Source organism: Pantherophis guttatus, chromosome 6, assembly GCF_059756535.1.
Source record: "Pantherophis guttatus breed Tessera chromosome 6, ASM5975653v1, whole genome shotgun sequence".
Lineage (NCBI taxonomy): Eukaryota > Metazoa > Chordata > Lepidosauria > Squamata > Colubridae > Pantherophis > Pantherophis guttatus.
In genome coordinates, this window is record NC_142068.1 from 29086384 (window position 1) to 29110473 (window position 24090).

Below are 24090 nucleotides of genomic sequence, written 5' to 3' on the forward strand. Positions count from 1 at the left end.
GATTAAAGGGTTTAAACCCATCTATTTCATTGTTGTTACAGTTACAATGATGTCTTAATCTGTAACAGAAATTTACTTTACCATCTCTAACAAAATAATACAGTCACCTTTTTAACTACTCATTAATTTTCAAGCTTTAAGTGTCAATTTATCAAGCCTCATCATATAGTTTTGTAGCGAAGCACAGGTATCCAGCTAGTTTTAATTATAATGAATCCACTGGCATTCCTATGAATACTCACCCTTGTCTTTAATCTTTTTCTTTGTCATTCGGTTATGGGTAAGAGCAGTAGCATGCTGAAGCCAGATCATGAGAGCCAATTGTTAAATTTTCAGGAATTTTGCAAGCTGATTGAGAGCAGAATGTCTAGAATGCCAGTTAGTGACAATTGAGCTGGCAATTGTACAATTATAAGCAAACCATTTCAAATAGGATCTCACGGCTACAACTAGACTTTGTAGAGACTAAGAACTGTGATTTTGAAATGGGAACATGAGGAATGTATGCTTGTTGGGCTAGCCTTAGTGTGATTTCATATGGTATGAGAGAATGGGATCCTACAGAGGAAGAGATCGATGAAAAGAAAGAAAAAAATGACTTAGTCTGCAACGTTGCAAACCCTGCCATTTACTACTACCAGATCTGTCCATTTTTGTCTCTTGTCCTTCCCTCTCCGATTCTGCCCACTGTCCTGCCAATAGATTGTACTCAAGAAGCTGACAGCCTTTAGAAGAAAAAGCATTCAGAGCCAAGTTCCACAAAAATCAATGACTGTTCCAAGCATGCTGCCACTAGGACCTCCCAGAATATAGAACCCAGAATATAGAATTGTCTTGACATTTTGGAGAATGTAAGAAATGTTTTCATCTCTTATTGTATTGCAATTTCTCCAAGAGTTTTATTTTTTCCGAGAGATATTCTCATAAATACTGTTAAGTGCAAACTTCCTTTTGGGCATTCCCTGCAATATTCACTACATTTTATCCATCAGCAAAAATCATATCAGCACAAGAGGAATGTTATAATTAAATGCAGCAACAGAATATCACTGCCTGCCTGCTTTGTCTTTTATACTGGTGAGTATATTTATTTATTGCTTAGAGTGAGAGATCCTGCTTTTTCTATTATTGTTTTAACAATAAGCACAGTGTCCTCTGAATGAAGCTTAAATCTTGGTAATCTCATGGCCATATCTATGTAGTTTTCCTAGAAAGTTACAAAAGTAATTTGCCATTGATTTCTTTGCCATTTGATGGTGGGGGTGGTGGGAACCTGCTTTCCAGCATAGCCTACAACACTGAGAATTCCTGGTAGTTTTATCCAAGCGCTAACAAAGCTCAGTTTAGCTTTTTGAGCTCAGCCAAGGTCAGCTAGTAATGCCTTATGTCATACAAGAGGAACTTGAATAACCATGTCTTATATAGTAAGACTGGACTAGGCAAATAAATACTCAAGGCTGGCTGTAGATCCTTTTATATTGCTCTTGGAGCCCACACTGACTCCAACAGCCAAATATCAGAATCACAGCTCCCTACCATTTTCTGGTAGAAAAACCACATCCCCTAAGTTTTTTAAAAAATTAAAGAACTCTAAAAATTCCAGAAAATTTTGATCTATCCATGCATATGACTTTTTGCATCCCTCACTGTAGTCCACACTTTCCCTGCCAAAACAATCTGCAGTCTTCTTCCTTGAAAAAGTGGCTATAGAACTTCCTATATCCATATCAAACATTTGGCTTCTAACTTGGTATGCAATTATTTGGATTCTGCCTCAACTTGGATCTGCGTTTGCTTGAGACTTAGACTTTGTCTGAAGTGAATCCATCTTTGCTCCACCACTTGAATGAATATTCTTATACATGGCTAAAATGTTGATATCTTTTCCCATGAGTGCATATCTCTTCTTTGCACATAAAGTTGACAATATGTATAAAAGCAATAGCAATAGCAGACTTATATACTACTTCACAGTGCTTTTACAGCCCTCTCTAAGCGGTTTACAGAATCAGCATATTGCCCCCAACAATCTGGTTTTCGTTTTACTGACCTTGGAAGGACTGAAGGCTGAGTCAACCTTGAGCCTGGTGACATTTGAACTGCCAAATTGCAGGCTGAAATTGACTACCTACCTGGCATTCACACAGTCAAGAAAATGGTTGTGTGGAAATTCCAAGGAGAGCGCAATGAAACCTGCTCAGCTTCTCTAGCATTTTCTTTTGTATCTTTTAGGCTGCAATATATCTTATAAAGTGAATATACTACTATATGGAAAGTTTTATTAAAACAGGAAGAACAGAATTTAGGCTAGTAGCTTAATGTTATCTCAACCATAAAGTTCCAATATATTCCCTTAAATCAAATCTTGGTGTTTCTAACCAACAAGCAAAAAAAAGAAAAAAAAGAAGAAGAAAAAAAACTGCCTGAAAGCTGAAATAGTCAATTGATGTAAACAATCTGATTATTTCCATCAATCTCCTAGTAGGAAAAACTTTCTATTTATTTCAAAAATGAATGTTTTATTTTTGTATTGTCACTCACAGGCCTTCTACAATTTTAATTATCAGTGGTGTAGCATTTTACACAGTGAATGACAAAACCTATTAATCAGATACATACTTGTTGCTCCAAATGCTCACATTTTAATTCCTCTATGTCAATTGTACAGTATTTCACAAACTCTTAAAGGGAACATGTAAATAAGATGTTATACATAGCTGAATAGGGGTTTAATATGCTGCTTGCAATAAAAAATGATATTATACTTTCAACCCTAAGTATGCTTTTTAGGTATGCTATTAAAGTTCTTCTTTTCATCTTTTTCGTTCTTCATTTTTTCTGTATGTTTATCCCATGCATATTTTTTTTCACATTTGAAGATTTTCTTCTCTTTTTTCTTTCTCTCTCTCTCTGTCCCTCCCCCCTCTCTACCCCCTCTGTCCCTCTCTCCATCTCTCTCCCTTCCTTCTCTCTCTCTCTCTCCCTCCCTCCCTCTCTTTCTCCCTCTCTCCCCCTCCCTCTCCACTCCCTCCCTCCCTTTCTTTCTTCTGCCATTATAGAGATGCAGCCACTGTAGTTTCCATGGTTCTGGTAAGTTTATTTTTTCAAATAGATGTTCTCTAAAAAAATATTAACTTGTAAATGTTTTATGATTTCCAAGGTTCTTTTATACTTAAATGTGAAACCCTTAAGGGATTTACATAAATCTCTAAAGTAAAATGGGATAGATGTTAGCACATAGGTCTAAATTGCTCAGCCTACTGCAGAAGTTGATTTTTCTATTTGTAGCAGAATAATGAAGCTTATCTTTTTTTTTTCCATTCAGGTCAAAGTTATGCATCTTTATTGACCTTCTTTAACAGTATAGACTATTTTTTTAAACAAATGAGTCTAGCAGACAGGCAATGACCTGTAAGAGAAGTTAACAGTTATATGAAATGTATGTTGATCCTGCTTGACCTAAACACAGATGTTCCTCCCTTTTCCTAGCCATAGATTTAATGTTGTACATAGTATTTTTCTTGTTCAAAGGACTAAATGGTTCCAAACAGAATATTTCCACCAAATATCTTTTAAGGTTCATCCACATTTATTTTCCCTTCTATTTTTTCCCACCCTTTAAGGTCCTTTCACAAGGAAGATCAAAAGGCAGCTTTTCCTGCAATCCTCTGCAGGTGGTCAGTGGAAGCTTAACTGTTAACAGAGCTCTCTAAATCTGAATGTCTTGTTTTACAGGCCATTATAGCATAGTGTTATTACAAGTCTGCCTTTATTACCATATTTGGAACCAGTTTGTTTTGTGAAAATTTAAACATTTTACAGGATTCAGGAATGAAATGGAAAATAAATTATCAGTTTAATTTCTCTGGTTTCAATAAAGAATGAAATAAAGTGATTTTGCATTGTTGCAAATGTCAAGCAGGATTTACAATGAAATTTGATGATTACCTTGTGGTTTACTATATTTTTCATTAAAAAAAAACAGCTCAGGTTTAGAGTATAAAGAAGACAATATTTTCAATTATTAATCTTTCACATTTTAATATTCCTCAAGAGCATTAGTCTTTAGACCAACATACAAAACATGCCTACCATTTATCTGTACCTTTGAGGTATCTAACAGGACAAAGGTTTTGTGAACTCTCATAAGAATTAAGAAACATGGGCACAGTAAAGCAGCTAGCTTGCATCACAGCTAATGGTAGGGCTACCAAAATCTGGTCTTCAAATCTGAAGTATGCTCTCCAGATGGCAGCAAAGAGTTGGTATTCTTTCCATCTCTGTGCTGCCATCTATTGATTGTAAATATTTATGATGCCAATTGCCAAATCAAAATGTCTGGGGATATGTGTGGGAAGTGAAAATTCCAGCAATAGTTCAAGAAGACTCACTTGAAGCAAGAAGAAGATGTGTTTTTACCTCCACTGACCTATTGCCCTCTTTACTCATTCCTATGTATATTTTCTATGTACCATTTGATTGCCTTAAGAGATACTGCTGTAAGGAATTCTCTGCTCACTGCAGAATGTATTGCTCTGAGGAACCCTTCAGAGTAACACCCATAAGGCAGTTGTTCGGTTTGCATTCTGCCACAGAGAGCCATATTTTGCATGCACAATGAAATGATTGCTCTGGACAAAAAGTAGAAAGTTATAGCAGATGGGCTACAATTTTTGCCAGCCAATCCATCAGTCAAAGCAGCTGCTTCATTTCACCTTTATTTGAAGGTGTTCTGTAGTTGAAGTCCTTTCCAATCAGTTTCATTTATAAAAATATGTTAAAGCAACCTTTAAGGTTCCCATCAATAACTAACACTTTAAACAATAACTAAGCAGATGCGCAAATCAACTGATCTGTGTCATTCCCACTTTGATAAGATGTTGTATCTTTGTTATATAATTTCACAACTTGCATCTATAAATTTTAATATACATGTGCAAGCCTCTCTCGGCTTTTTATATGTAACTACCTTATATGACAGTCCTTATGTCACATGGATATATATGTGTCTGTAGAGATTGTGCATTCCTGCTTGAACAGGACAAAATAACAAAATTGGTGACACAGGTCGTACCTGTGTAATGGCAGAATATAAGTTTTCCATGCTGAGGTTTAACCAATGGAATCTCTATAACAGGGTTTTTTTTAAACAAACCAAAGTGGTCTGTAACAAACAAAAGAGAGGCCTTTGCTGATAATTTGGTCATACAAGGTGTTGAATAATAACCTGATTTTTAATCAGCCTCTTGCGAGCCTTAAAATTGTATTTGCTTTTCTCCATTTTTCAAACTTCATGTGTAGGCATGTTCATGACAACTAATTCTTAGAAGTAGTGAGCGGCCAATTTAAGGTGCTGTAGTTTTACTTAACATAAGTCATGTAGGTGGGACTTGATTTTTTAGATTAATTTTCCTCTTTCTTTGGGACATTTTTCTTTATTTCCTAATGGTTAAGAATATTTTAGAGCTATTTTATACATATTCTAGCTTAAAAATTGCATGAACTATGCTGATTACTTCTTTGTGCCAAAGAAGACTATGACAGGGTAGGGACACAAAACAGGCTTTGGGGGACTACAAATGGTGCAAGTAACAGATGTCTCTCCATCTCTGTAAAGGCTCATAGAAATTCTGCCTTCAGTGTCCTCAGGCACACAGGTTCCCTAAAGATTTCAATAGAAGGTGGCCTCACTTATTGCATCATGGTATGGCATGCTGGTCTGACAGCCACGGATAGAAAAACATTACAGAAGGTGGTGAGTAATAGCACAAAACATTGTGGGCTGTCCCCTGATACCACTAGATGAGATCGCTAGGGCTTGCTGCCTTAGAAGAGTGAGGAAAATTCTCAGGGATGACTCTCACCCTGGGCATCACTTCTTTACCCTCCTAACATCAGGAAGGAGATATAGAAGTATAGCCAGCCGTACAAACAGGCTGAAGAACAATTTTTATCCATGGGCTGTCAGATTCCTGAATGAGAAATAACATCATAACTATGTACTATGATGGACTGCAGGGCAGGCGCAATGTGTAGCATGTTCACACTGGTGCAATAGGACTGGGTGTTTTGTTAATATGATTTATTGAGTTAGGGATTTTCTGTCTTCACTGTGAGTTGTATGGTGTTGGGGTGGTGCACTGAGGGAACTCAACCAATCTCATTGTACATATGTTGTGCACTGACAATAAAGATTTGAATTTCTGTTGAGCAGGAATTCAATCCAGTTTAACCCGGCTAGAAGCCTACTGACTTATAAGGATTCCTAAAATTATATTAAGGGTTCTTTGTTTAGATGAATGCAAGATCTAATGCATCTAATATGAAATAGAACCTAGGCACTCAGGAAGGTTTCAGAATGGGGAACACAGGTAGGCCTTGACTTACAACAGCTCATTTAGTGACAGACTGAACACACAATGCCATTGAAAAAAGGGATTTATGACTGTTTTTCAGTTACGACCATTGGAACATTCCCCATGAGCATGTGATCAAAATTTAGATGCTTGGCAACTGACTCATATTTATGACAGTTGCAGTGTCCCCAGGGTCATGTGATCACTTTTTGTGACCTTCTGACAAGCAAAGTCAATGGAAAAGCCAGATTTACTTAACAACGTATTATTAACAACTGCAGTGATTCACTTAACAACAGTAGCAAGAAAGGTTGCAAAATGGGACAAAATTCACCTAACAAGACACCTTCTGTCTCTCTTAGCAACAGAAATTTTAGGCTCAGTTGTGGTCATATGTTGGGGACTACCTATAGATGAGTTCTCTGTATCCCTGTATAATTTTTCCATTAACCCGTGCAGATCAGAGACTTGCTAGCTAGTGCCCCAAAGCCTCCTTTGCATGCCATTTGAGGTTGTTGTGAAAATTATAGCACAAAGGAAAATGTGCAGCAGCAACTTGCCATGAGCAATATCACAATCAACTGAGAACAGCCATTACTTGATGCTTAAATCTGATGTCACACTCTTTTTTTCTATCTACTTTTCAATGGGCAGGAATTTGGTGAGAGCCCTTTTTTAACACTATCAAAGAGCTTATTAGAATGGATTTACAGCCTCTCCAGACCTCTGTATACTTAATGACACCAATAAGATACCTAATGCTCATTCTACAAATAACATTTGGATTAAGGTAGCATTAATTCAGTGAAACCTTAGAAATGTTGCGCTGAAGCAGTAGGAAGAAAAAACAAAGAATCTCTCCTTTGGACATTGTTCACAGAATAAAGCATTGTTCTTATCTTGCTTAACAGAAGAAAGGGGTGAACATGAAAGACCTGGATTGCTCTGAAGAAAAGTGAATGGCGCTTCTAAAAAGGTTACGCACATGAATATTAAAGACCTGTGGAACTGACATTGCTTTTCAGAATAGCTCCTGAAAGATTAAAGGTGCGTGTTATTGAGTGTAAATAATAAGCAGCTTTCTATATACTTGTCATGCTTCCGTTGATGTATGTTCTTTCGGAACTGTAGGACTTAATTCAATTTGTGCCCAAAGTTGTTGGTCTCAGAAAAGAAATAAATCTGTTTCAGACTGTATCCATGATTCAACTTTATCCTTTCTGAAACAGGTTTATTTCTTTTCTGAGACCAACAACTTTGGGCACAAATTGAATTAAGTCCTACAGTTCCTAAGGAACATACACCAGATGACAAAGTACAAGTTCAAGGAACAGGTTTCTTCATGAATAGGCACTTACTAAGGAATATAATCTGTCTCACTAAGAATGTTTTCTGGAAGCCGGCAGTCAGAATACTAGTGAAGTCCTAACATTTTAACCTTTTTAAGCTCTCAGTCCTAAACATGCAGTATTTGAAATCGTGTCTAGCAACCAGTCTTATCAATTAAATTACAGTATTTTTTGCACTGTAAGATGCACTTCCCCATCCCCCAAAAGTGATTGGAAATGTCTGTGTGTCTTATAGAGTGAATATTGCGGTAGGGGAGGGCGGTTGGTGTGGCAGCCATTGGATCAGCTTCCCAGAATATCACTGCTGACTTGTTCTAGGCAGTGGGGATTGCTGTCACCACTGTCTATCACTGCCTGTTTTCCGCCACCTGTTTGCCGCCACCCGATCACCGCTGCCCGTTCACTGCTGTCCATTTGCTGCCACCTATCACCGCCAATTGCCGGTGATCGGTGGTGGTCAACAGGTGGTGGTGAATGGGGTTGGTGAACAGGTGGCGACGAATGGGTGGCAATAGGCAGCAGCAGCACCGACGATCGCCACCACCTGCAACAGCTGATCGGTGGTATTCCGAGAGGCAAATCGGCTGCTCAGCAGCGAAGACTCCAACGTTGCCTGGCAGAGGCAGCAGCTCAGCTCAGTTGACCGGAGGTGGGCACAATGGAGTGGAGCCCTGACGAACCACATGCTGGGGCTGCGATAACATGCTGAAGCTGACCAGACTGTTTGCTGTTTGCTGCAAGGACGTTAGCCAGATGAATACTGGACGGATGCTGAGAGGCAGAGGCAGATTTTTCTTCCTTTTTTTTCCTCCTCTAAAGCTAATGTGTGCCTTATAATCTGGAGCGTTTTATCATGCAAAAAAATATGGTAATATATACAGTTATAAATTAAATAAGTAAGTAGAAATTCCAGAGCACATGCAAGGTATAAACCTATGTAAAGAACTAAATTATATGTTCTATTTTAGGCTTCAAAAGGCTAGCAAAGCTAACTTTTAATTGCATTGCACTTACCTATTAATATTAAATTTATGAGGAAAAGTCTTTATTCAGTAAAGATTCATTCCCAAACAGATTATTTTTTCCCTCCATTTTTTGACTTTCAATAGCTGCCTGTGTTTTCTTCTTCTAGTTATTTATTGTTGAAAGGCTTTGATATTAAAGCAGCTTTAATAACTCCAGAATGTAATAATTCCTGACAAAAAGTGATTTTAAGAAATTAGGCATGTCATAATTCGCATATCCTTGCTATTCCAAATAAATATAAATACAACGTGTTAATCACAGCAATTCACATAAATGCATATTTTGTCAAAGGACATATAGAGTCTGGGCTCAGGTCAAATAGCATATGGACACCTATATTCATAAGAAATTCTCTATATAGAAGCAAAAGAAATTTCATGGTGTCTACTGATTTGTTTACTTATGATGTATAGCAGGCTGTGATTGATTCAAGTTTCTTCATCTATCGCAAATATGAAAAGCTTTTTAGGATTTGAAAAATTGTAAGAATACATACAGAAACCTTGGTGACACATCCAATTTGCTAAAGGATTTCTAAAGAGGACAACATTTTAAATTTTCCATTACCACTACCTATCAGCATCCTTATCCAGTCTTCTCTTTTTCCATACTTATTAGTAGGACGAAACATCATTCTTTTTGCTTTCTCTTAACTAATAGTCTATCAACTAGGCAGCAAGAGAATAATGAGAATGTTCCTTGGAATCCATGGCCAACAGAAAAACTAAGGGCCATGTGCCCTTTATTTTTTCTTATCTGTGTACATATAAAAGTCACATTCATAGAGTCAGAAAATTGGAAGAATCCAACGATATCATCAAACTGAAGACCCAACAAAATAGATGGAAAAGCACAACCAAAATACACAAAGTCTCAGCACATACAGAAATTTAGTGGAAGAATTAAAGTATTCCCAACAAATGTCTATCCAGATTCTTCATAAATATAACTAAATGAGTCCATCACTAAATTTCTGTTAACATTAGGAAAAAATTCCTGGAAGCTGTTTCTTATAAATTAGGATTAATAAATTATATGTCTTTAGGTCCTTTAGCAACAAAGAAAACTCATTTTTTTCTCAAGGTCAAACATACCCAGTTCCTGCAAATTCTCTTTGCAAGATAAACTCCCAGTTTCTTTCAGTAGTGTGAATTTATCATTGAAAAATGGCATATGGTTTTAATTCTGCTGTTCTATCATACATATATCCAACACTCTGCTGTCTTGCTGGTTGTCGTTCTTTCTGCCTATTTCTTTTTTTTAATTTGTAGGAAGAAATTTCTCATGAAGTGTTCTTGGGAAGCGGGGAAAGCTATAGATAATGAAAGAGAAGATACTCATATCCATCTTTGACTACTTTATAATTAAATTAAGTACAGTAAGTATTTCCTTAAATTATTTTCTCTTCTTGAAAAAAAATATGGAAGCAATTGTTTTTCCATCTAATTGAATGACACATTGGGAAAAAATATTAGGAACAGTATTTTTTTTCAAACACTACAAGCTCTCTAAATTAAAAATGAATAATGATTATTGTCTCTTGTGACTCAGAAGAACCAGCTTTGTTGTTTGATGAATTAATGTACAAGTGTAGGACAGCATAGTGTAGCATTTAAAGTCTTGGACTATGAACAGGAATACCAGGTTCAATCTACTTTCAGGGATACAAGTTCATTATGACTTTGAAGCAATCAGGGTTTCTTCACATGATCTACTTCACAGGATTGTTGTATAGAGAATAATTGGACAAATAAATACTAGGTTCATTACTTTGAATTTAGAGAATAAAATAAAGTACAATCTAAACCTGTCTTTGATTAAAACAAACAATGGCAATTTCTTACAAGTCTTACAGCATTTTTGACACAGTTTTGTTTCCCACATAGTAGAAGTCCCCAGAGAAATTGGTTTCAAATCAGATGTGCTCCCCATAAACTGCAGTCTCCTGATGGAAAGAGGCAATTTAGAACTTCAGGCAAAATTACTCTTAGTTTAATTTAGTTTAGAACCTGATCAGTTTTCCATCATTGTCTACTCTGGTTCATGCTACTACATTTCAATATATCATCTACCAAAGGGGTATCAAACTTAAGGCAGGGGGTCTGGATCTGGCCCAAGGGGTGCTTAAATCCGGCCCATGGGGAAGGCCTGAATATATCAAAGGATTGGCCCGCAGTGCCTCTGGCGGCTAAAACGGTCTGTGTGCGTCCAGCCTGCGTCTCGTTTTCACCCTCCATGGCCTCCTGAAACACTCTGCTGGCCAAAAACAGGCCAAAAAGCAGGCTGAAAATAGGCCTGAAAACGGGCCCAAAAACAGCCAGCAGAGTGCTGCAGGAGGCCATGGAGGATGAAAATAAGCACGGGGGGGGCGTGTGTGGACCCCCCACACTGCGTTTTGGCCAGCAGAGTGCTTCAGGAAGCATCCGTCCCACCCTCCATCCCCGTCCCCACCCCGCCGGCCCACAGAGGAGAACTACAATCTACATCCCTATTCTACCTATGATGAAGAAAGCTTGATATGAAGGAACACAAACGTACTATTTTTCCCTCAGTGCCTTTATAGTTTCTATGCTTTGTTTCATTTTTAAAATTGATTAGGATATAAAATTTTATTGGATTTTAATAGGTTGATTGCTTAACTAAATTGCATTGTTGTTTTTTTAATGTTGCGCCAATTGCCTTGGGCAAAAAGGCGGTTTATAAATAAATAAAGGAGGGAGGAATTCTGGATGGAGGCATAATTTGAAATGATGTGTCAAATGGTACAGCACTTTTTTCATTTAGAAAATCCCTTTCCTATCTCCGAATAACATGCCAAACCAAAACAACTCAGTGTAACCTCTGAGTAAAAAAGCTTAATATTTTTTTTTTTGAAAATTAACAATGTTTTGCAATCTGATTTGGATTTTTTAAAAAATCATTTATAGAGTTCCAAAATCTATGAAATAGATACAAAGCTGGGAATTAACAGTACTAGTAGCAGAGCCACCAATTGACACATTTGTAATGGAAGTTCATGGGCAGGTTATCAATATGGCTAAAAGTTTTGTCTCTTACCCTAAGTAATGTGATTGAGAAAAATTGTAATGTTGTAATTACCCCAGAGCTGAAAAGCTGCAGAAACTACTTTCTCAATGTTTTGAGTGCAGCTTCCAGAGATTCTCCAGAAATTGTTGGCAAACTTTAATATTTAATGAGACAATGAAAGCCAGCTCTTATTAATTATAATAACAAGGGACGTGTGATAACTATTCAGTCCTATCCAAAAGCGTGAAGCCTCCAACCAGTTTCACCAGATGAGTGGGACAAAAAGACACAATAATTGAACTGGCCTGTACTATAAATAGGACTCAGTTTAATACTTGTCAGTTACTGGAATTCTAACAGCTTTGCTCATTCCTGCAAACGTGGTAGGATATAAAAATTTATCTGAGAGCCGGATTGTTGAATCACTGTCTGTGATTCCGCCCAAGAGAAGCTGATATTAACTGTGATAGTGAAAAAAAGTGAAAACAATTTCCAAAGTAACATCAAACAAACAAGCAACACCAAAACAAAGAACACTAAAACAAACAAGCAACAGTTAAGATAAATAAAAAATAATTCAATTTCTGTAAAATATAGTTTTTAGCATGACTTGGCCTAATGCCTAAAATGCGATAATGATGATGCAGGTGAAACATTGCTTCCCTGGAAAATTGTGAAGATAATCTGATGGATATATCACTGATGGATATTGTAATATGAAGATAACATGAAGTATCTGGCTAGTTATGGTGGTTCAGTATAATTTTTCTTAGGGCCACATCAGATAGAGTGCAAGTAATAAGCAGAAACTAAACATGTTCCTGCAGCTGAAATAGATTTAGATTTTGTCAAAAGGAAGTAACTTCCTAAACTTGAAACCAATTTTCTTTTCCTTCTGTTGAGCCATCATGGACTTCAAAGGACCCAAAAAACAAAACAAAACAAAAACATGAAACCCAGAAGCAGGACTAAGATGTGATCAGGATGCCAATAAATGAATGATAAATTATTAAAGCATGATTGGAAATATTGCCATTTTTCACAGCTGTCACTTTAAGTATAAAGGCATCAGCACATTAAACTAGTTACTGCTTTTTCATAATTGAGACTTTAGCTGCTAGCTGTGCCCTCCAGCTTTCCATTAATCATTGGGACTGAAGTTCAAGCACAATGACAGCTTAGAAGGCATTAAGTGGGTGAGGTATTTTCCAGGTACAGTTTGGAAAGGTCTTTTAGTTCTCTAATCCTCAGCTAATTGTTTTTCCAAGGTCCTTAAACAAAATCTTTTCCCTTCATCTCATAGTGATATAATTGCCCATTCTTTTCTTTTCTTGTAATCTATGTCTACTTTTTGCTTATTATATAATTGATAGGGTGTCTATTTGTTGGTTCCAAAGAACAGGTGCAAAAGTACTATGATATGCAAAGCTGTAACTGATACTAACCAAGGAAACATTGATTAGGTTGGCTGGAAAAGAATACTTCCTGGATACTTATTCTAATCATACCATTTAATTTATTATGAAAGGCGCAAGATGGCCTAAATGTCTCAGTGTGTACATATGTGTATGTACAGTTTCTACTCATTTCCTAGCCAAGGAGGACATCTGTTTATTTTTGGCTTTTTTCTCCTGATCTGACTATTTACTCACAACTTACAGACACTATACACAACTGACCAATAAGATTTCAACTGCACTTTTAGGCCTGGCCTGAATCATCTCTCGCTCTCTCTCTTTTTTTTCTCAGTGTGTAAAGGGCTGTACATCAGAACTTAATGGATATGCCAAAACATTCTTCCTTTTGTATAACAGATTATCAAGTGCATTGAGATTCATTAATTATGTCATCTAATTGGATTGAGGCAGGTGCAAAATACCTCAGATGAAGTGGTCACTGGCAGGAAGGCCAGAGCGCAAGCTTTTCTATTAGAAACCAGCATGTCTCCAGACTGCTGGAATTACTTTGTACTTATTGATTAATGGCCATAATTTATTACAGTGCAGAAGATCTTGCATTGAGTTAAATGTGTGATTAATCAATTTTCCATCAAATTATGAACAGCCGCACAGTTGCCAGAAAGAAAATACCAAGCGAATTTTTCCCATGGCAATGAGAATATAAGGTACAGGGACTTCTGTCTGAGCTGTCTATCATATCTATAATATGTCCTGCCACACTGATAAATGCTCACCGCCACCAACAGGCCACAGGTAGGAGTGATTGAGAGATGGTTGAATTTAGTTTGTAGCAGCCTTTTTGTCTGTCTATAATAAAATAGTCCTTAAACACATTTCAAAACAGTTTATTAATGCAAAATGCATTTCTGCCTTCAGCTGGAAATATATCATTGTTAAGTCAACAATACTATATTATAAACCGATAATTTATATTATGGGAAGGAAAGGGGAAAGAAAATCCCTAGGCAATGTAGAGATGAATTTGAGATTTGTATGTACAGTACCTCATTTTTAATTTCCATCAGAATGTCAGCTCCACATAACTAATTGATGTCACTTCCAATCTGCTAATAATTCACATAACATAGGTAGCCAGGGAATACTTAGTGTTTAGGCCAGTTGTTGTTTAAAAGACCCTGTGGTACTTCTACATTTCTCATTCTAAAGAAACAACAAACTTGCTTCTGCTACTAAACTGTGCCTGTGGTAAAGCTTCATTGATCCCGCAAGGAATTTTCTGAGCTCATTATTTGACAGTTTCTCAAAGCAGAATGGTGGAACAATAATACTGTGGACCTCACCCAACTGAACATTAACAGTTTACCACACAAACAGAACACAGTCACTGTTGAAGCAAGAAATTGTACTATCTTCAACAGCATTTCACAATGTCCAACAGTCACTTAGAACCCATATAATTTTAGGCACCACCTCTTTGGAAGATCTACATCTTGCACAGAATGTAGATGTCACCAGAATTCCATTGAGAGCTCTAAGTAGAATTCCAAGAAGATCCAGTGAAAGGAAATTAGGAGTCTTACCTTTATCTCAGCAAATATGAACAGTTGAATATTTGTACATTTACAAAATTTGTAAATTTGTAAAACTTTCTCTTTTCTCTAAGGATCCCACTGTTGAAGTACTGAAGTTTGCAGGTACAACAGTCATTGTTCTCATTTCAGATGGGGATGATCTGCATTTAGATGGGAGGTTGAACAACTGGTCCTGTGGTACAACCAGACCAATCTGGAGCAGAACATGCTTAAAACTGTAAAGATAATAGTGGATTTTAGGAGGAGCCCTTTTATTCTACTAACTCTTATTATATTAGACAACACAGTATTAACAGTAGAGTCCTTCCAGTTTTGGGGTTCTATAATCTCCCATGATTTGAAATGGACACTCAACATTAGAACCATCATTAAAAAGGCATAACAAAGAATGTTCTTTCTGTGCTCATTCAGAATGTTCAGACTGCCCCAAGAGCTGTTGAAACAGTTCTACAGAGAAATTATTGAATTTGTCATTTGTTCTTCTATAATGTATCTGGTTGGTACAGCAACCAAACAGGACAGGTACAGACTTCAATGGATAGTTAGGACTGTAGAAAAAACAATTGCAACCAGCCTGCCTTCCATTGAGAACCTGTATATTACACAGGTTAGAAAGCGGGGTCTACAGATCTCCACATCCTGGACATATTTCAACTCCTTCCCTCAGGATGCCATTATAGAGCATTGTATGCCAAAACAGCTAGACACAAAGACAGCTTTTTTTCCCCCTCATGCCATCATTCTGCTGAACAACTAATTCCCACAGTACTGTATAAAGTCTAAGTATATTTACCCATGTAGTATGGTTCTATTACTATTATTTTTCTCATATTTTTATTTACCTACTTTTTATTACCACTGATCATTATTATGATTATTATTACTCTGTTGTTTTTCATGTACACTGAGAGCTTATGCACCAGAGACAAATTCCTTGTGTATCTAATCACACTTGGCCCAATAAAGTATTAATTCTGTTCTGTTCTGTTCTTGTCTTTCAATCGTGTCCACTGAAACAAATTCAATTTCTGTAAATGTATGGGAACTTCTTGTGTTTACAAGGACATCCCACTATGCACAATTGATCCTGCATTGTATTCCAAGTACACACTGAAGCCAGGATATCTCTCTGGATCCAATTTTTCCACACTCTAAATCTCAATGTGAGTGAATGTGAAAGTATCTAAATATTTCAAAAGAAATCTCTGTTGGATGCTAATAGTTATTCTGCATAGGTTTGTGCAGCAGTATGTTTAGGACTAGGATACCAGATATGCAGCTGCTTCATAGCTCTGAGGAATGTTTTAATTTCAAAATGAAGCTATTAAACTTCAAGGTAGTTGTTGAAATTCTTCCTTTGAATATTTAATCGTATTTTGCAAAATGTATTTTGGTTCTGTAAAGGGGTTCTTCTTTCTGTAAAAGAAGCTCAGTTTTTCTGCCTCAGTTTCAAAGTGCTGTGAACTTCCTTTTGTTAGTCTTTTGAGTTAATGTTATTGCAAGATGGGGCATTGTTTCTATATCACACATGTCTGTCCATCAGTCTGCAGTCTTGGTGGCTGGCTATGCTTCCTGATATAAGAAAAGTATCTAGGTTGAGTTTCTCATGATGTCTCCCATTGGGATTTAATGGACTATGGGAAAGCTCCAGTGAAACCCAAAACATTCATATTCATGCTTGCCTACGTTGAATGAAGGGAGCTGTAGGAATCCTACATATCCCTGAAAATGTTACCAAAATATTCTGGAAATATGATTACAAGGCAAAAGACTGGCTATTCATATATTCATACATTGCAGTTAATACCATGCAGTTAAGCTAATGCATCTACACTGCATTTCATACAGGAAAATATTGCCAAAATTTGCTTCTTTTCTGAAGAAAAAAACCTATTTTCTGACACTACATAATAATGATAAAATAGCTATAATAATATTTGTACCACATTAGCTTCCAACATTTTAGGATTTACACATTATATTTGAAGATTTTTTAAATTTCAAAACAGGACTAATATACATTATGCTCAAACTCCAATACAGGTAGTCCTCAATTTATGTTCACAATTGGGCCCAAAATATCTGTTGTTAGATGAGACATTTGTTAAACCAGCCTTGCCCCATATTATGACCTTTCTTGCCACAGGTGTTAAGTGAATCATTGCAGTTGTTAAGTTAGTAATATAGTTCTTAAGTGAATCTGGTTGCCCGAATGACTTTGCTTGTCAGAAGGTGACAAAAGGTAATCACATGAACTCAGAACACTGCAACCATCATAAATATGAGTCAATGCCAAGCGTCTCAATTCTGACCACATGACCATGGGGACGCTGCAACAGAAGTGTGAAAAACAGTCATAAGTCATTCTTTTTCAGTACTATTGTAAATTTGAACAGTCATAAAATGAACTGTTATAAGTTGAGGACTATCTGTATCAGCAGGAAACCTCTGTACTATGTACTATTTGTCCATCAATTCACTATTTTGAAACCTACCAGTAGAACAATGGTCCCAATCCGTGATCTACACATTACTGTTAGTTTGCAAAGGAATACTCTTTTTCATTACTGATTTGTACTCATATACCCACGCCTTAACAGATAGCATAAATAATCAGAAAGAGGTAGTACCATGAGTAATCAGGCCCTCTGCCATGAAGGGCTTGAATTGCACCCAAATCCACTGGCAAAAATTATCTCACAAAATAATTGGGTTATTAGGAGTACCAAGACATAGCTAGAACTACTATATTTTGGACAGCTATAAACTCTGATTGGTCTTCAAAGGCAGTCCCATGTAGAGCATGTTGTGAAGACATCATGAATGACTGTGAATTTGCAGCACTCCTTATATTCTTTCCTGCAATTACCATGTAAGGTAGATGAAAAGGTTAAAGTCACCCAAAGAACTACGTGGTTGAGGATGGACTTGAATCTAGGTCTCCATAGTCTGACACTAATACCTTAGCCACACTGGGCAAAGAGAAAATTATTTGGAAGAAAAGCTTTGAATTTCCTGAAACTCTTAGCACATTATTTCTCTGCTATACATTGCTGTTCATTAAACTAGTCTGACTTTTTTAAAGAATTCTGTACCTGAAATCTGAAACAAAATAGTCTGCTTTAAGTGTCTAGCAGAGAGTTGTTATGCTAATGATGCTAGCATAATGTTATGCAATGCTAATGTTGATATGCTGAAACATATCTATGGCAAAAATCACCCAAAATTGCCAAATCCTACAATATTTTCATTTGAAATCTTGTGAGTTTTGGGTTCTTGACTGAGAACTTGTATGATTTTCCACAGAAATTCAGAATGTTTTGAGACAGGCTGAAGTTACAGTATTTAATATGAAGTCCTATGTATTTGGAACGGATATAATTGGTACACTACATATATCTATGTCCAGTTTTTCAGGACAGAACTGTCTTGAAAACAGTTGCCCTTTGCTCTCCAAGCAGGAACTGAGAGTTCAGAAGGACCCCAAACTACACACAAGCTGCCATGATGTGGTACTTCCTGTCAAGAAGCAAAATATCATGTATCCATAATCATTTAGTCTTGCCAATTGACCCCGAACCTGTTCTTGACTATTAGACATGGACAAAAAGACCAAAAAGAGAAAGATGTTCCTGTACACTTTGTTTCTGGCATCACTCATTCCTCATATCAACCCTGTTCCTCAACACTGAATGTAGGCAAGAACCACAGTGTCCTTCAAGCTGTTGCCTAATAAAAGACAAAATAACTCAAAGAAACAGGTTATTTTCCTAGTGGATGTGTTATTCGCCACTTAGTTTGTGTATGTTTTCTATTGTGCTCCTTGCCCCACTCTACAAATATGTTAGTTTATTCTTTTATTCCAAACCTCTCTTATTCCTCTTCATTTAAATGGCAGATCATGAATCTACTTTCATGTGCTTGTTTGCTATGTGTTTTTAAAACAGGGTAATCCAAGGAATGTGAACTGATTTATAATGACAGAAAAGTCAGTATGGAATCCCATAAATATAACACCAACAGACCACATATCAATTATCTATCCCAAAGAAATGTTAGGTTGCACCTGGTCTGTACTTGGAGATTAAGATTAGGAACATTCCACATGTTTTGATTGCCTGACTCATGTTAATGATGAAGTCTAAAAGTCCCATTCAAAGATAAATATTCAGCTTCCTGCCCTCAGATTCACATTATCATTACCCAGGGGAAGTATCTTGTGCTTTTTCTTACATAGGTTGTTCTTGTGTGACATCTTTTCAACGTATGTTTCCATACTCCAATGCACCTACTTTTGTGAAGGTTTCACTTTTAAGCACTTCCAAGATATACAGCTCTGAAAAGGGCATCAAGTCAGATGCTAAATAGGCTGGCATAGCTCTGAGGACTATAATGCACATATTCATCAAAAGCCTTTGAACAAATCATTAAAAAGCAGAGAACTACAAGTTACTAGTGCCCTGAGAGAAGCAAAAAATTACATGCTGTCCACTCAAGTGAGTAATTGCCAGAACATACAGTAGGGCAGTGTATGCAAGACAGCAGTTTATCTGTACACTGAAGCCTTGAACCCATAGCATCACACACAGATACGCTTCCCTGGAGGAAAAGGATCTGCATGTATGTAGCTGCGAGTCATTCCTAGACTTGAGAAACATTTTTGTGGCAACAGAACATTGTAAAACAAGTGTCATGTTTGTTTGATTTGGGATTTATAATGAATTCTTCAGAATGGGCTACAATAACCCTTTCTCCGCCAATGTTTTAAAAGAAAAATCCAATAGAGTCAGCGTTCTCATCTGGCAAGCATATCTATTGAATTCATTCACAATGTTATATTAAATTACAGTGATTGAGGAAGCCAATCAGGCCCAAGCAATGGGTTTGATTTAATACCAATAGCCCTGGCTTTCAACACACTTTTCTACAACTCATTATTCAGATTTGTATACCACTTTTCCTCCAGGTGCTCAAGCTTTCTCTCTTTAAATGTTTTCTCATTATAATCACAATATGAGGTACATTAGGCTGAGAAATAACCATTGTCCCAAAGTCGGCCAATAGATTTCCATGAATGATCATGAGTTCAACAGCCTGTAGACTTCTATACTACACTTGCTCTCCTCTGAAAGTTTATTATATTTATTTATTTAATTTGATACCACCTGACTTCAATATTCTATCTATAATTGCCATAGAACAAATACTTCATTTTTAGAACTAGAACACTATTATATACTCAATGTTACATTTTAAGGAATATAATCACTCAGCTATAGCACTTAAAGTATTGTTTTATCTCTTTAAAAAGAGATGTTTATGAGTGCTTTTACCATTATGGCAACCATTTTGTAAATAGGTAAATGATATTAACTCAAAACCTAATGATAGTAACTCAAAATCTAAATATTTTCACTAGCCCTGTTCCCATATTAAGTTGCTCTAAGTTATTCTCTGTATATTATAATAAGCTACAAACCTTTCTTTATATGGTATCTGTTTTAAATTTATAATCACCAATCACTGAGTCTGTACTATTTTAGTCAGACCCAAATATTTAATGAATAGAATTCCTATTCAGTGAGAATTGCATCATAGAACTTTTCAGATTTCTATGGATTGTGTCATTAATAATCAAGTTTTAACACTTAACTAAATTGAACAGGATAAAAAAACCCAATATAAGATACATTTTTAAATAACCATAAAACACAATTTCGCATTTAAAAGAATCTCATAGCTGACTGGTTTCGTATCTCAGAGAACTCCTGGTAAATCATGAAGGCCTTCATTTCATCTCAAAATCTTATCAAAGGTATGCTAATCATAAGACAAGAACCATACACAAAAGAACATTGAACTGCCTTCTGCTTTGACTCATACTTCACATATCACTTGGACATCTGTGGAATCTACACTGGCTTCCCATGTTCACACTGCATTAAACATGCAAATATCCAAAGGTAAATGCAAAAGAAGGAACAGTAAGTTTCAGAGGACATATTCTTGCTTCCTAGATATGAAGTTAGTGGTGATATCTTAACCCAAATTGTCAGTAGCTATGTCTGAAAAGAAGGATTTTGTCTTAATGAAATATTGGAATAGCCATCAAGATTCTCTCCATGAAGGGATGAAAAGGACTTGATGGAGATAATGTGATACAGAAGATCTGAGCACAAGCTCTCTTGTGTGTAGTTCTCTCTGTGTTGTAACTTTAACGAAATAATTGGACTGGAGAAGTCAATTATAAATCAAATAAACTATTTTTCACTGGATAAGTAAATGTACTATAATTTCATTTTCCCAATTAACCCATCTCCCAAACCTTGATAATATTTTTTTGGTGGTACGGAAAGAAAAATATACAACATAAATATGCTTTCTTTATATATACAGAGACGCAAGGAGCAACTTGTGGGCCATTATGATGCATATTAACATATTATGCATTATAGAATGTATAATATATGAACAATATAGCAAGGGTTTTAACCTCTCCCTTTTCTGGGGCAATTATCTGATCTAGGCAGCTCATGGCTCATTCTTAGTCCTCTTTTAAGTGTTTAAAAACAGAATTTTCTAAATACATACTTCTGAGCTCATGTCCTAGGAAACCATTTCTGTAAATCTGAATACAGGGCAGGACAGAAGGGTATATCTATGGTAAGTAATATGTAATAGAGCTGAGAGAATATCAAAGAAAGTCTTTAGGTCACAACAGAGGGCATGATTTCATCTAAACCAGTGTTTCTCAACCTTGATGGCTGGAGAATTCTGGAAGTTGAAGTCCACACATCTTAAAGTTTCTGAGGTTGAGAAACACTGATCTAAACAGTCTAATTAAATGTCTAGTATTTACAGGTAGGAATGGAGAAAATGTGTGAAATTTTGGAAAAATGCTGAAAGTCAGTTCTGACATTCCAGGAAAGTAAATAGATCATAGTTGCTGATGTTCTGTTTCAGTGCAAAAATTAGAAGAAAGGTGGAAGAAAGGTATATTGTGATTCAGGGATATATACAGTATATTCAGCTGAAAAATCTTCACTGTGCCATGGTACATGACTGTGCAAAAAAAAAAGAGAGAGAGAGAGAGAGAGAGAAGAGATATTGTTAGAATACTTTGATTAAAAAATCAGTAATATATGTTCTGGGAAGTAATTGTTTCTATTTTCTCCACTTTGTAATAGCATTCATGAAAATCCTATCTCCATCTTCTCTTCAAGCACTACAAATTGCATAAACTTTATCACAATATATACTATTGCATTTTAAGACTAGTAACATAAGACTTTATAAAAAATGGACATGCTTTTCAAAGTTTTAAAAAAGTATGCATGTGGTTTTATACTTAATTTTCATGTTATATATGAATGGCCTCTACATCTTTTTTTCATGTGGTTAATATCACTCAACCATGGCTGATATTTTAGTAGTTCAACTTCATGTTATTTTTATACAAAATATACCCTTGAGATAATTTCAATCATTCCCAACCTCAAACTGAATTTAATAATAAAGAACAGTCTATTGAATTAAACTACATATGCCAAATGTTATCATTGGCACAAAGATTAATTTTCCCTCAGCAAAAATTAACAATTTAGTCTGTAGCATAGCTACTAGTGCTTATTACTTGAAAGGAACAAGTAGAAACTAATGAGACAAGATCCATATACATAAATAATATGATGATATTGAAATGTATCTAGACTGAAACAAACAATAAAGCAGTATTATCTTGCATAACCAATACTGTACTCATACTTTAATTATATTAATATTTCATGGATTTTGTGATGCAGTTATTCAGTTTCCATATAAATAGAAACCTGATGTGTTCAGCACTCTGTAGTTGTAATGGAATGTGTGAATGACCTTGGGAAAGGGGGAGGGGAGATGCTGCCTAGGTAACAATCAGACAAGAGAGGAAGGACCCCCTAGTGGATCAAGTACTTAAAAGTGGCAGCAGAAAGTTTGTGCCTTCATACTTGCCAGATTGTGTTAATGTGGCCTTGCAATAAAGTAGAATTGTTCTCTTAATTCTGTTTCTTGTATGGTTTATCTGGGATGATACAATAGCATCTCAGTGCTGATATGCAGTGGATCACCCAATTCTTGAAGTTACAAGTCTGCAAAATGTACCGCAAGACATAATGAACATAAATTGTGGGTTTCGGAGTAAATAAAGAATAGCAATAGCACTTAGACTTATATACCACTTTACAGTGCTTTACAGCCCTCTCTAAGTGGTTTACAGAGTCATCATATTTCCCCCAACAATCTGGGGAAAATATCCTTCCCACCTCAGAAGGATGGAAGGCTGAGTCAACTTTGAGCCTGGTGAGATTTGAACTGCCAAATTGCAGGCAGCCGGCAGTTAGCAGAAATAGCCTGCAGTACTGCACTCTAACCACTGTGCCACCATGGCTGAATAAATGGTTATGCTATATCCAACCCTCCTCTTCTACATTTTTAATGTTTTAATGTTTTTTTCCGAAAAGTATAAGATCTATGTTTAGACACAACAGGTAGATTATAAGGGCAGTGCATTTTTGTCCCTGGAATTTATTAGTTTGGCAATTTGATAGATGACAAATATGCCATTCCAATTACCTGACTAGTTGGCATTTCCCCCACAGCAACCACCAGCATTTCAGAGAGTCATTGGTGGTGGCTTTCCTTTTAACAATCATCAGATGGTGGAAAGAGAAACTAGGGTAATCCACCAACTGCTATCCTTAACTTGTCCTGTATTAAATCAGCACAACAAGTCAGTAGCTTTGTTCTTGTAGCAAAATTGTAACTAACAATAAAAGCATGTATATTTTCTGCCAACTTTATGACTGCAGAGTACCTCTTTAACAAAGCACCTACCTACAAACACCTATAACTAAATAAGTGAAAAGCCCAGCACATTCAACCGATAATTTCTCCAAAATTTCTTTTGCTGTGAAATAATTTATAAATAAAATTCTCTTTTATTAAATGTTTCGTGGCCCAATATTAGGTTATGCTAGTTATGCCCTACTGGATGTTCAGTATAATATTAAGATAAATTCAGGAATGAGGCATTGTAAGATTTTGGGGATAGGATTTCTAAATATGAATACCAGTTGGTAAGCAAGATTGGTTTCTTTCATGCAATGTGACCCCCCCCCCATGTATGTATGTATGTATGTATATGTGCATGTGTATGTGTATATGTATGTATGTCTATCTATTTTTTCATCTACTTATCAAGTTTTTTAAAAAAATATTTTATTAAAGGATCAAGTAAGTTATGCATCTGGAGACTCTAGGGGAAAATATTTTGCAATAT

At 36.2% G+C, this 24090-nt stretch overlaps 2 long non-coding RNA genes across 3 annotated transcripts in view; one reads left to right on the forward strand and one right to left on the reverse strand.

The window, feature by feature from the left end:
- Positions 1-832: 832 nt before the first annotated feature.
- On the forward strand, positions 833-15747 carry LOC148113074 (uncharacterized). The gene is made up of 5 exons (XR_015728595.1): positions 833-1077; positions 3060-3090; positions 7268-7403; positions 10003-10109; positions 14843-15747. It is a non-coding gene; the product is annotated as an uncharacterized LOC148113074 (long non-coding RNA).
- LOC117678310 (uncharacterized) overlaps positions 11593-24090 on the reverse strand; it is a 28322-nt gene continuing 15824 nt past the window's right edge. Inside the window, exon 3 of one of the 2 annotated variants that reach the window (XR_015728594.1) lies at positions 11593-14986. This is a non-coding gene — a long non-coding RNA (uncharacterized LOC117678310). Of the gene's footprint in view, positions 14987-20632; positions 21834-24090 lie in introns of those variants that run through there. The other variant, XR_009620440.2, reaches the window with a different exon arrangement.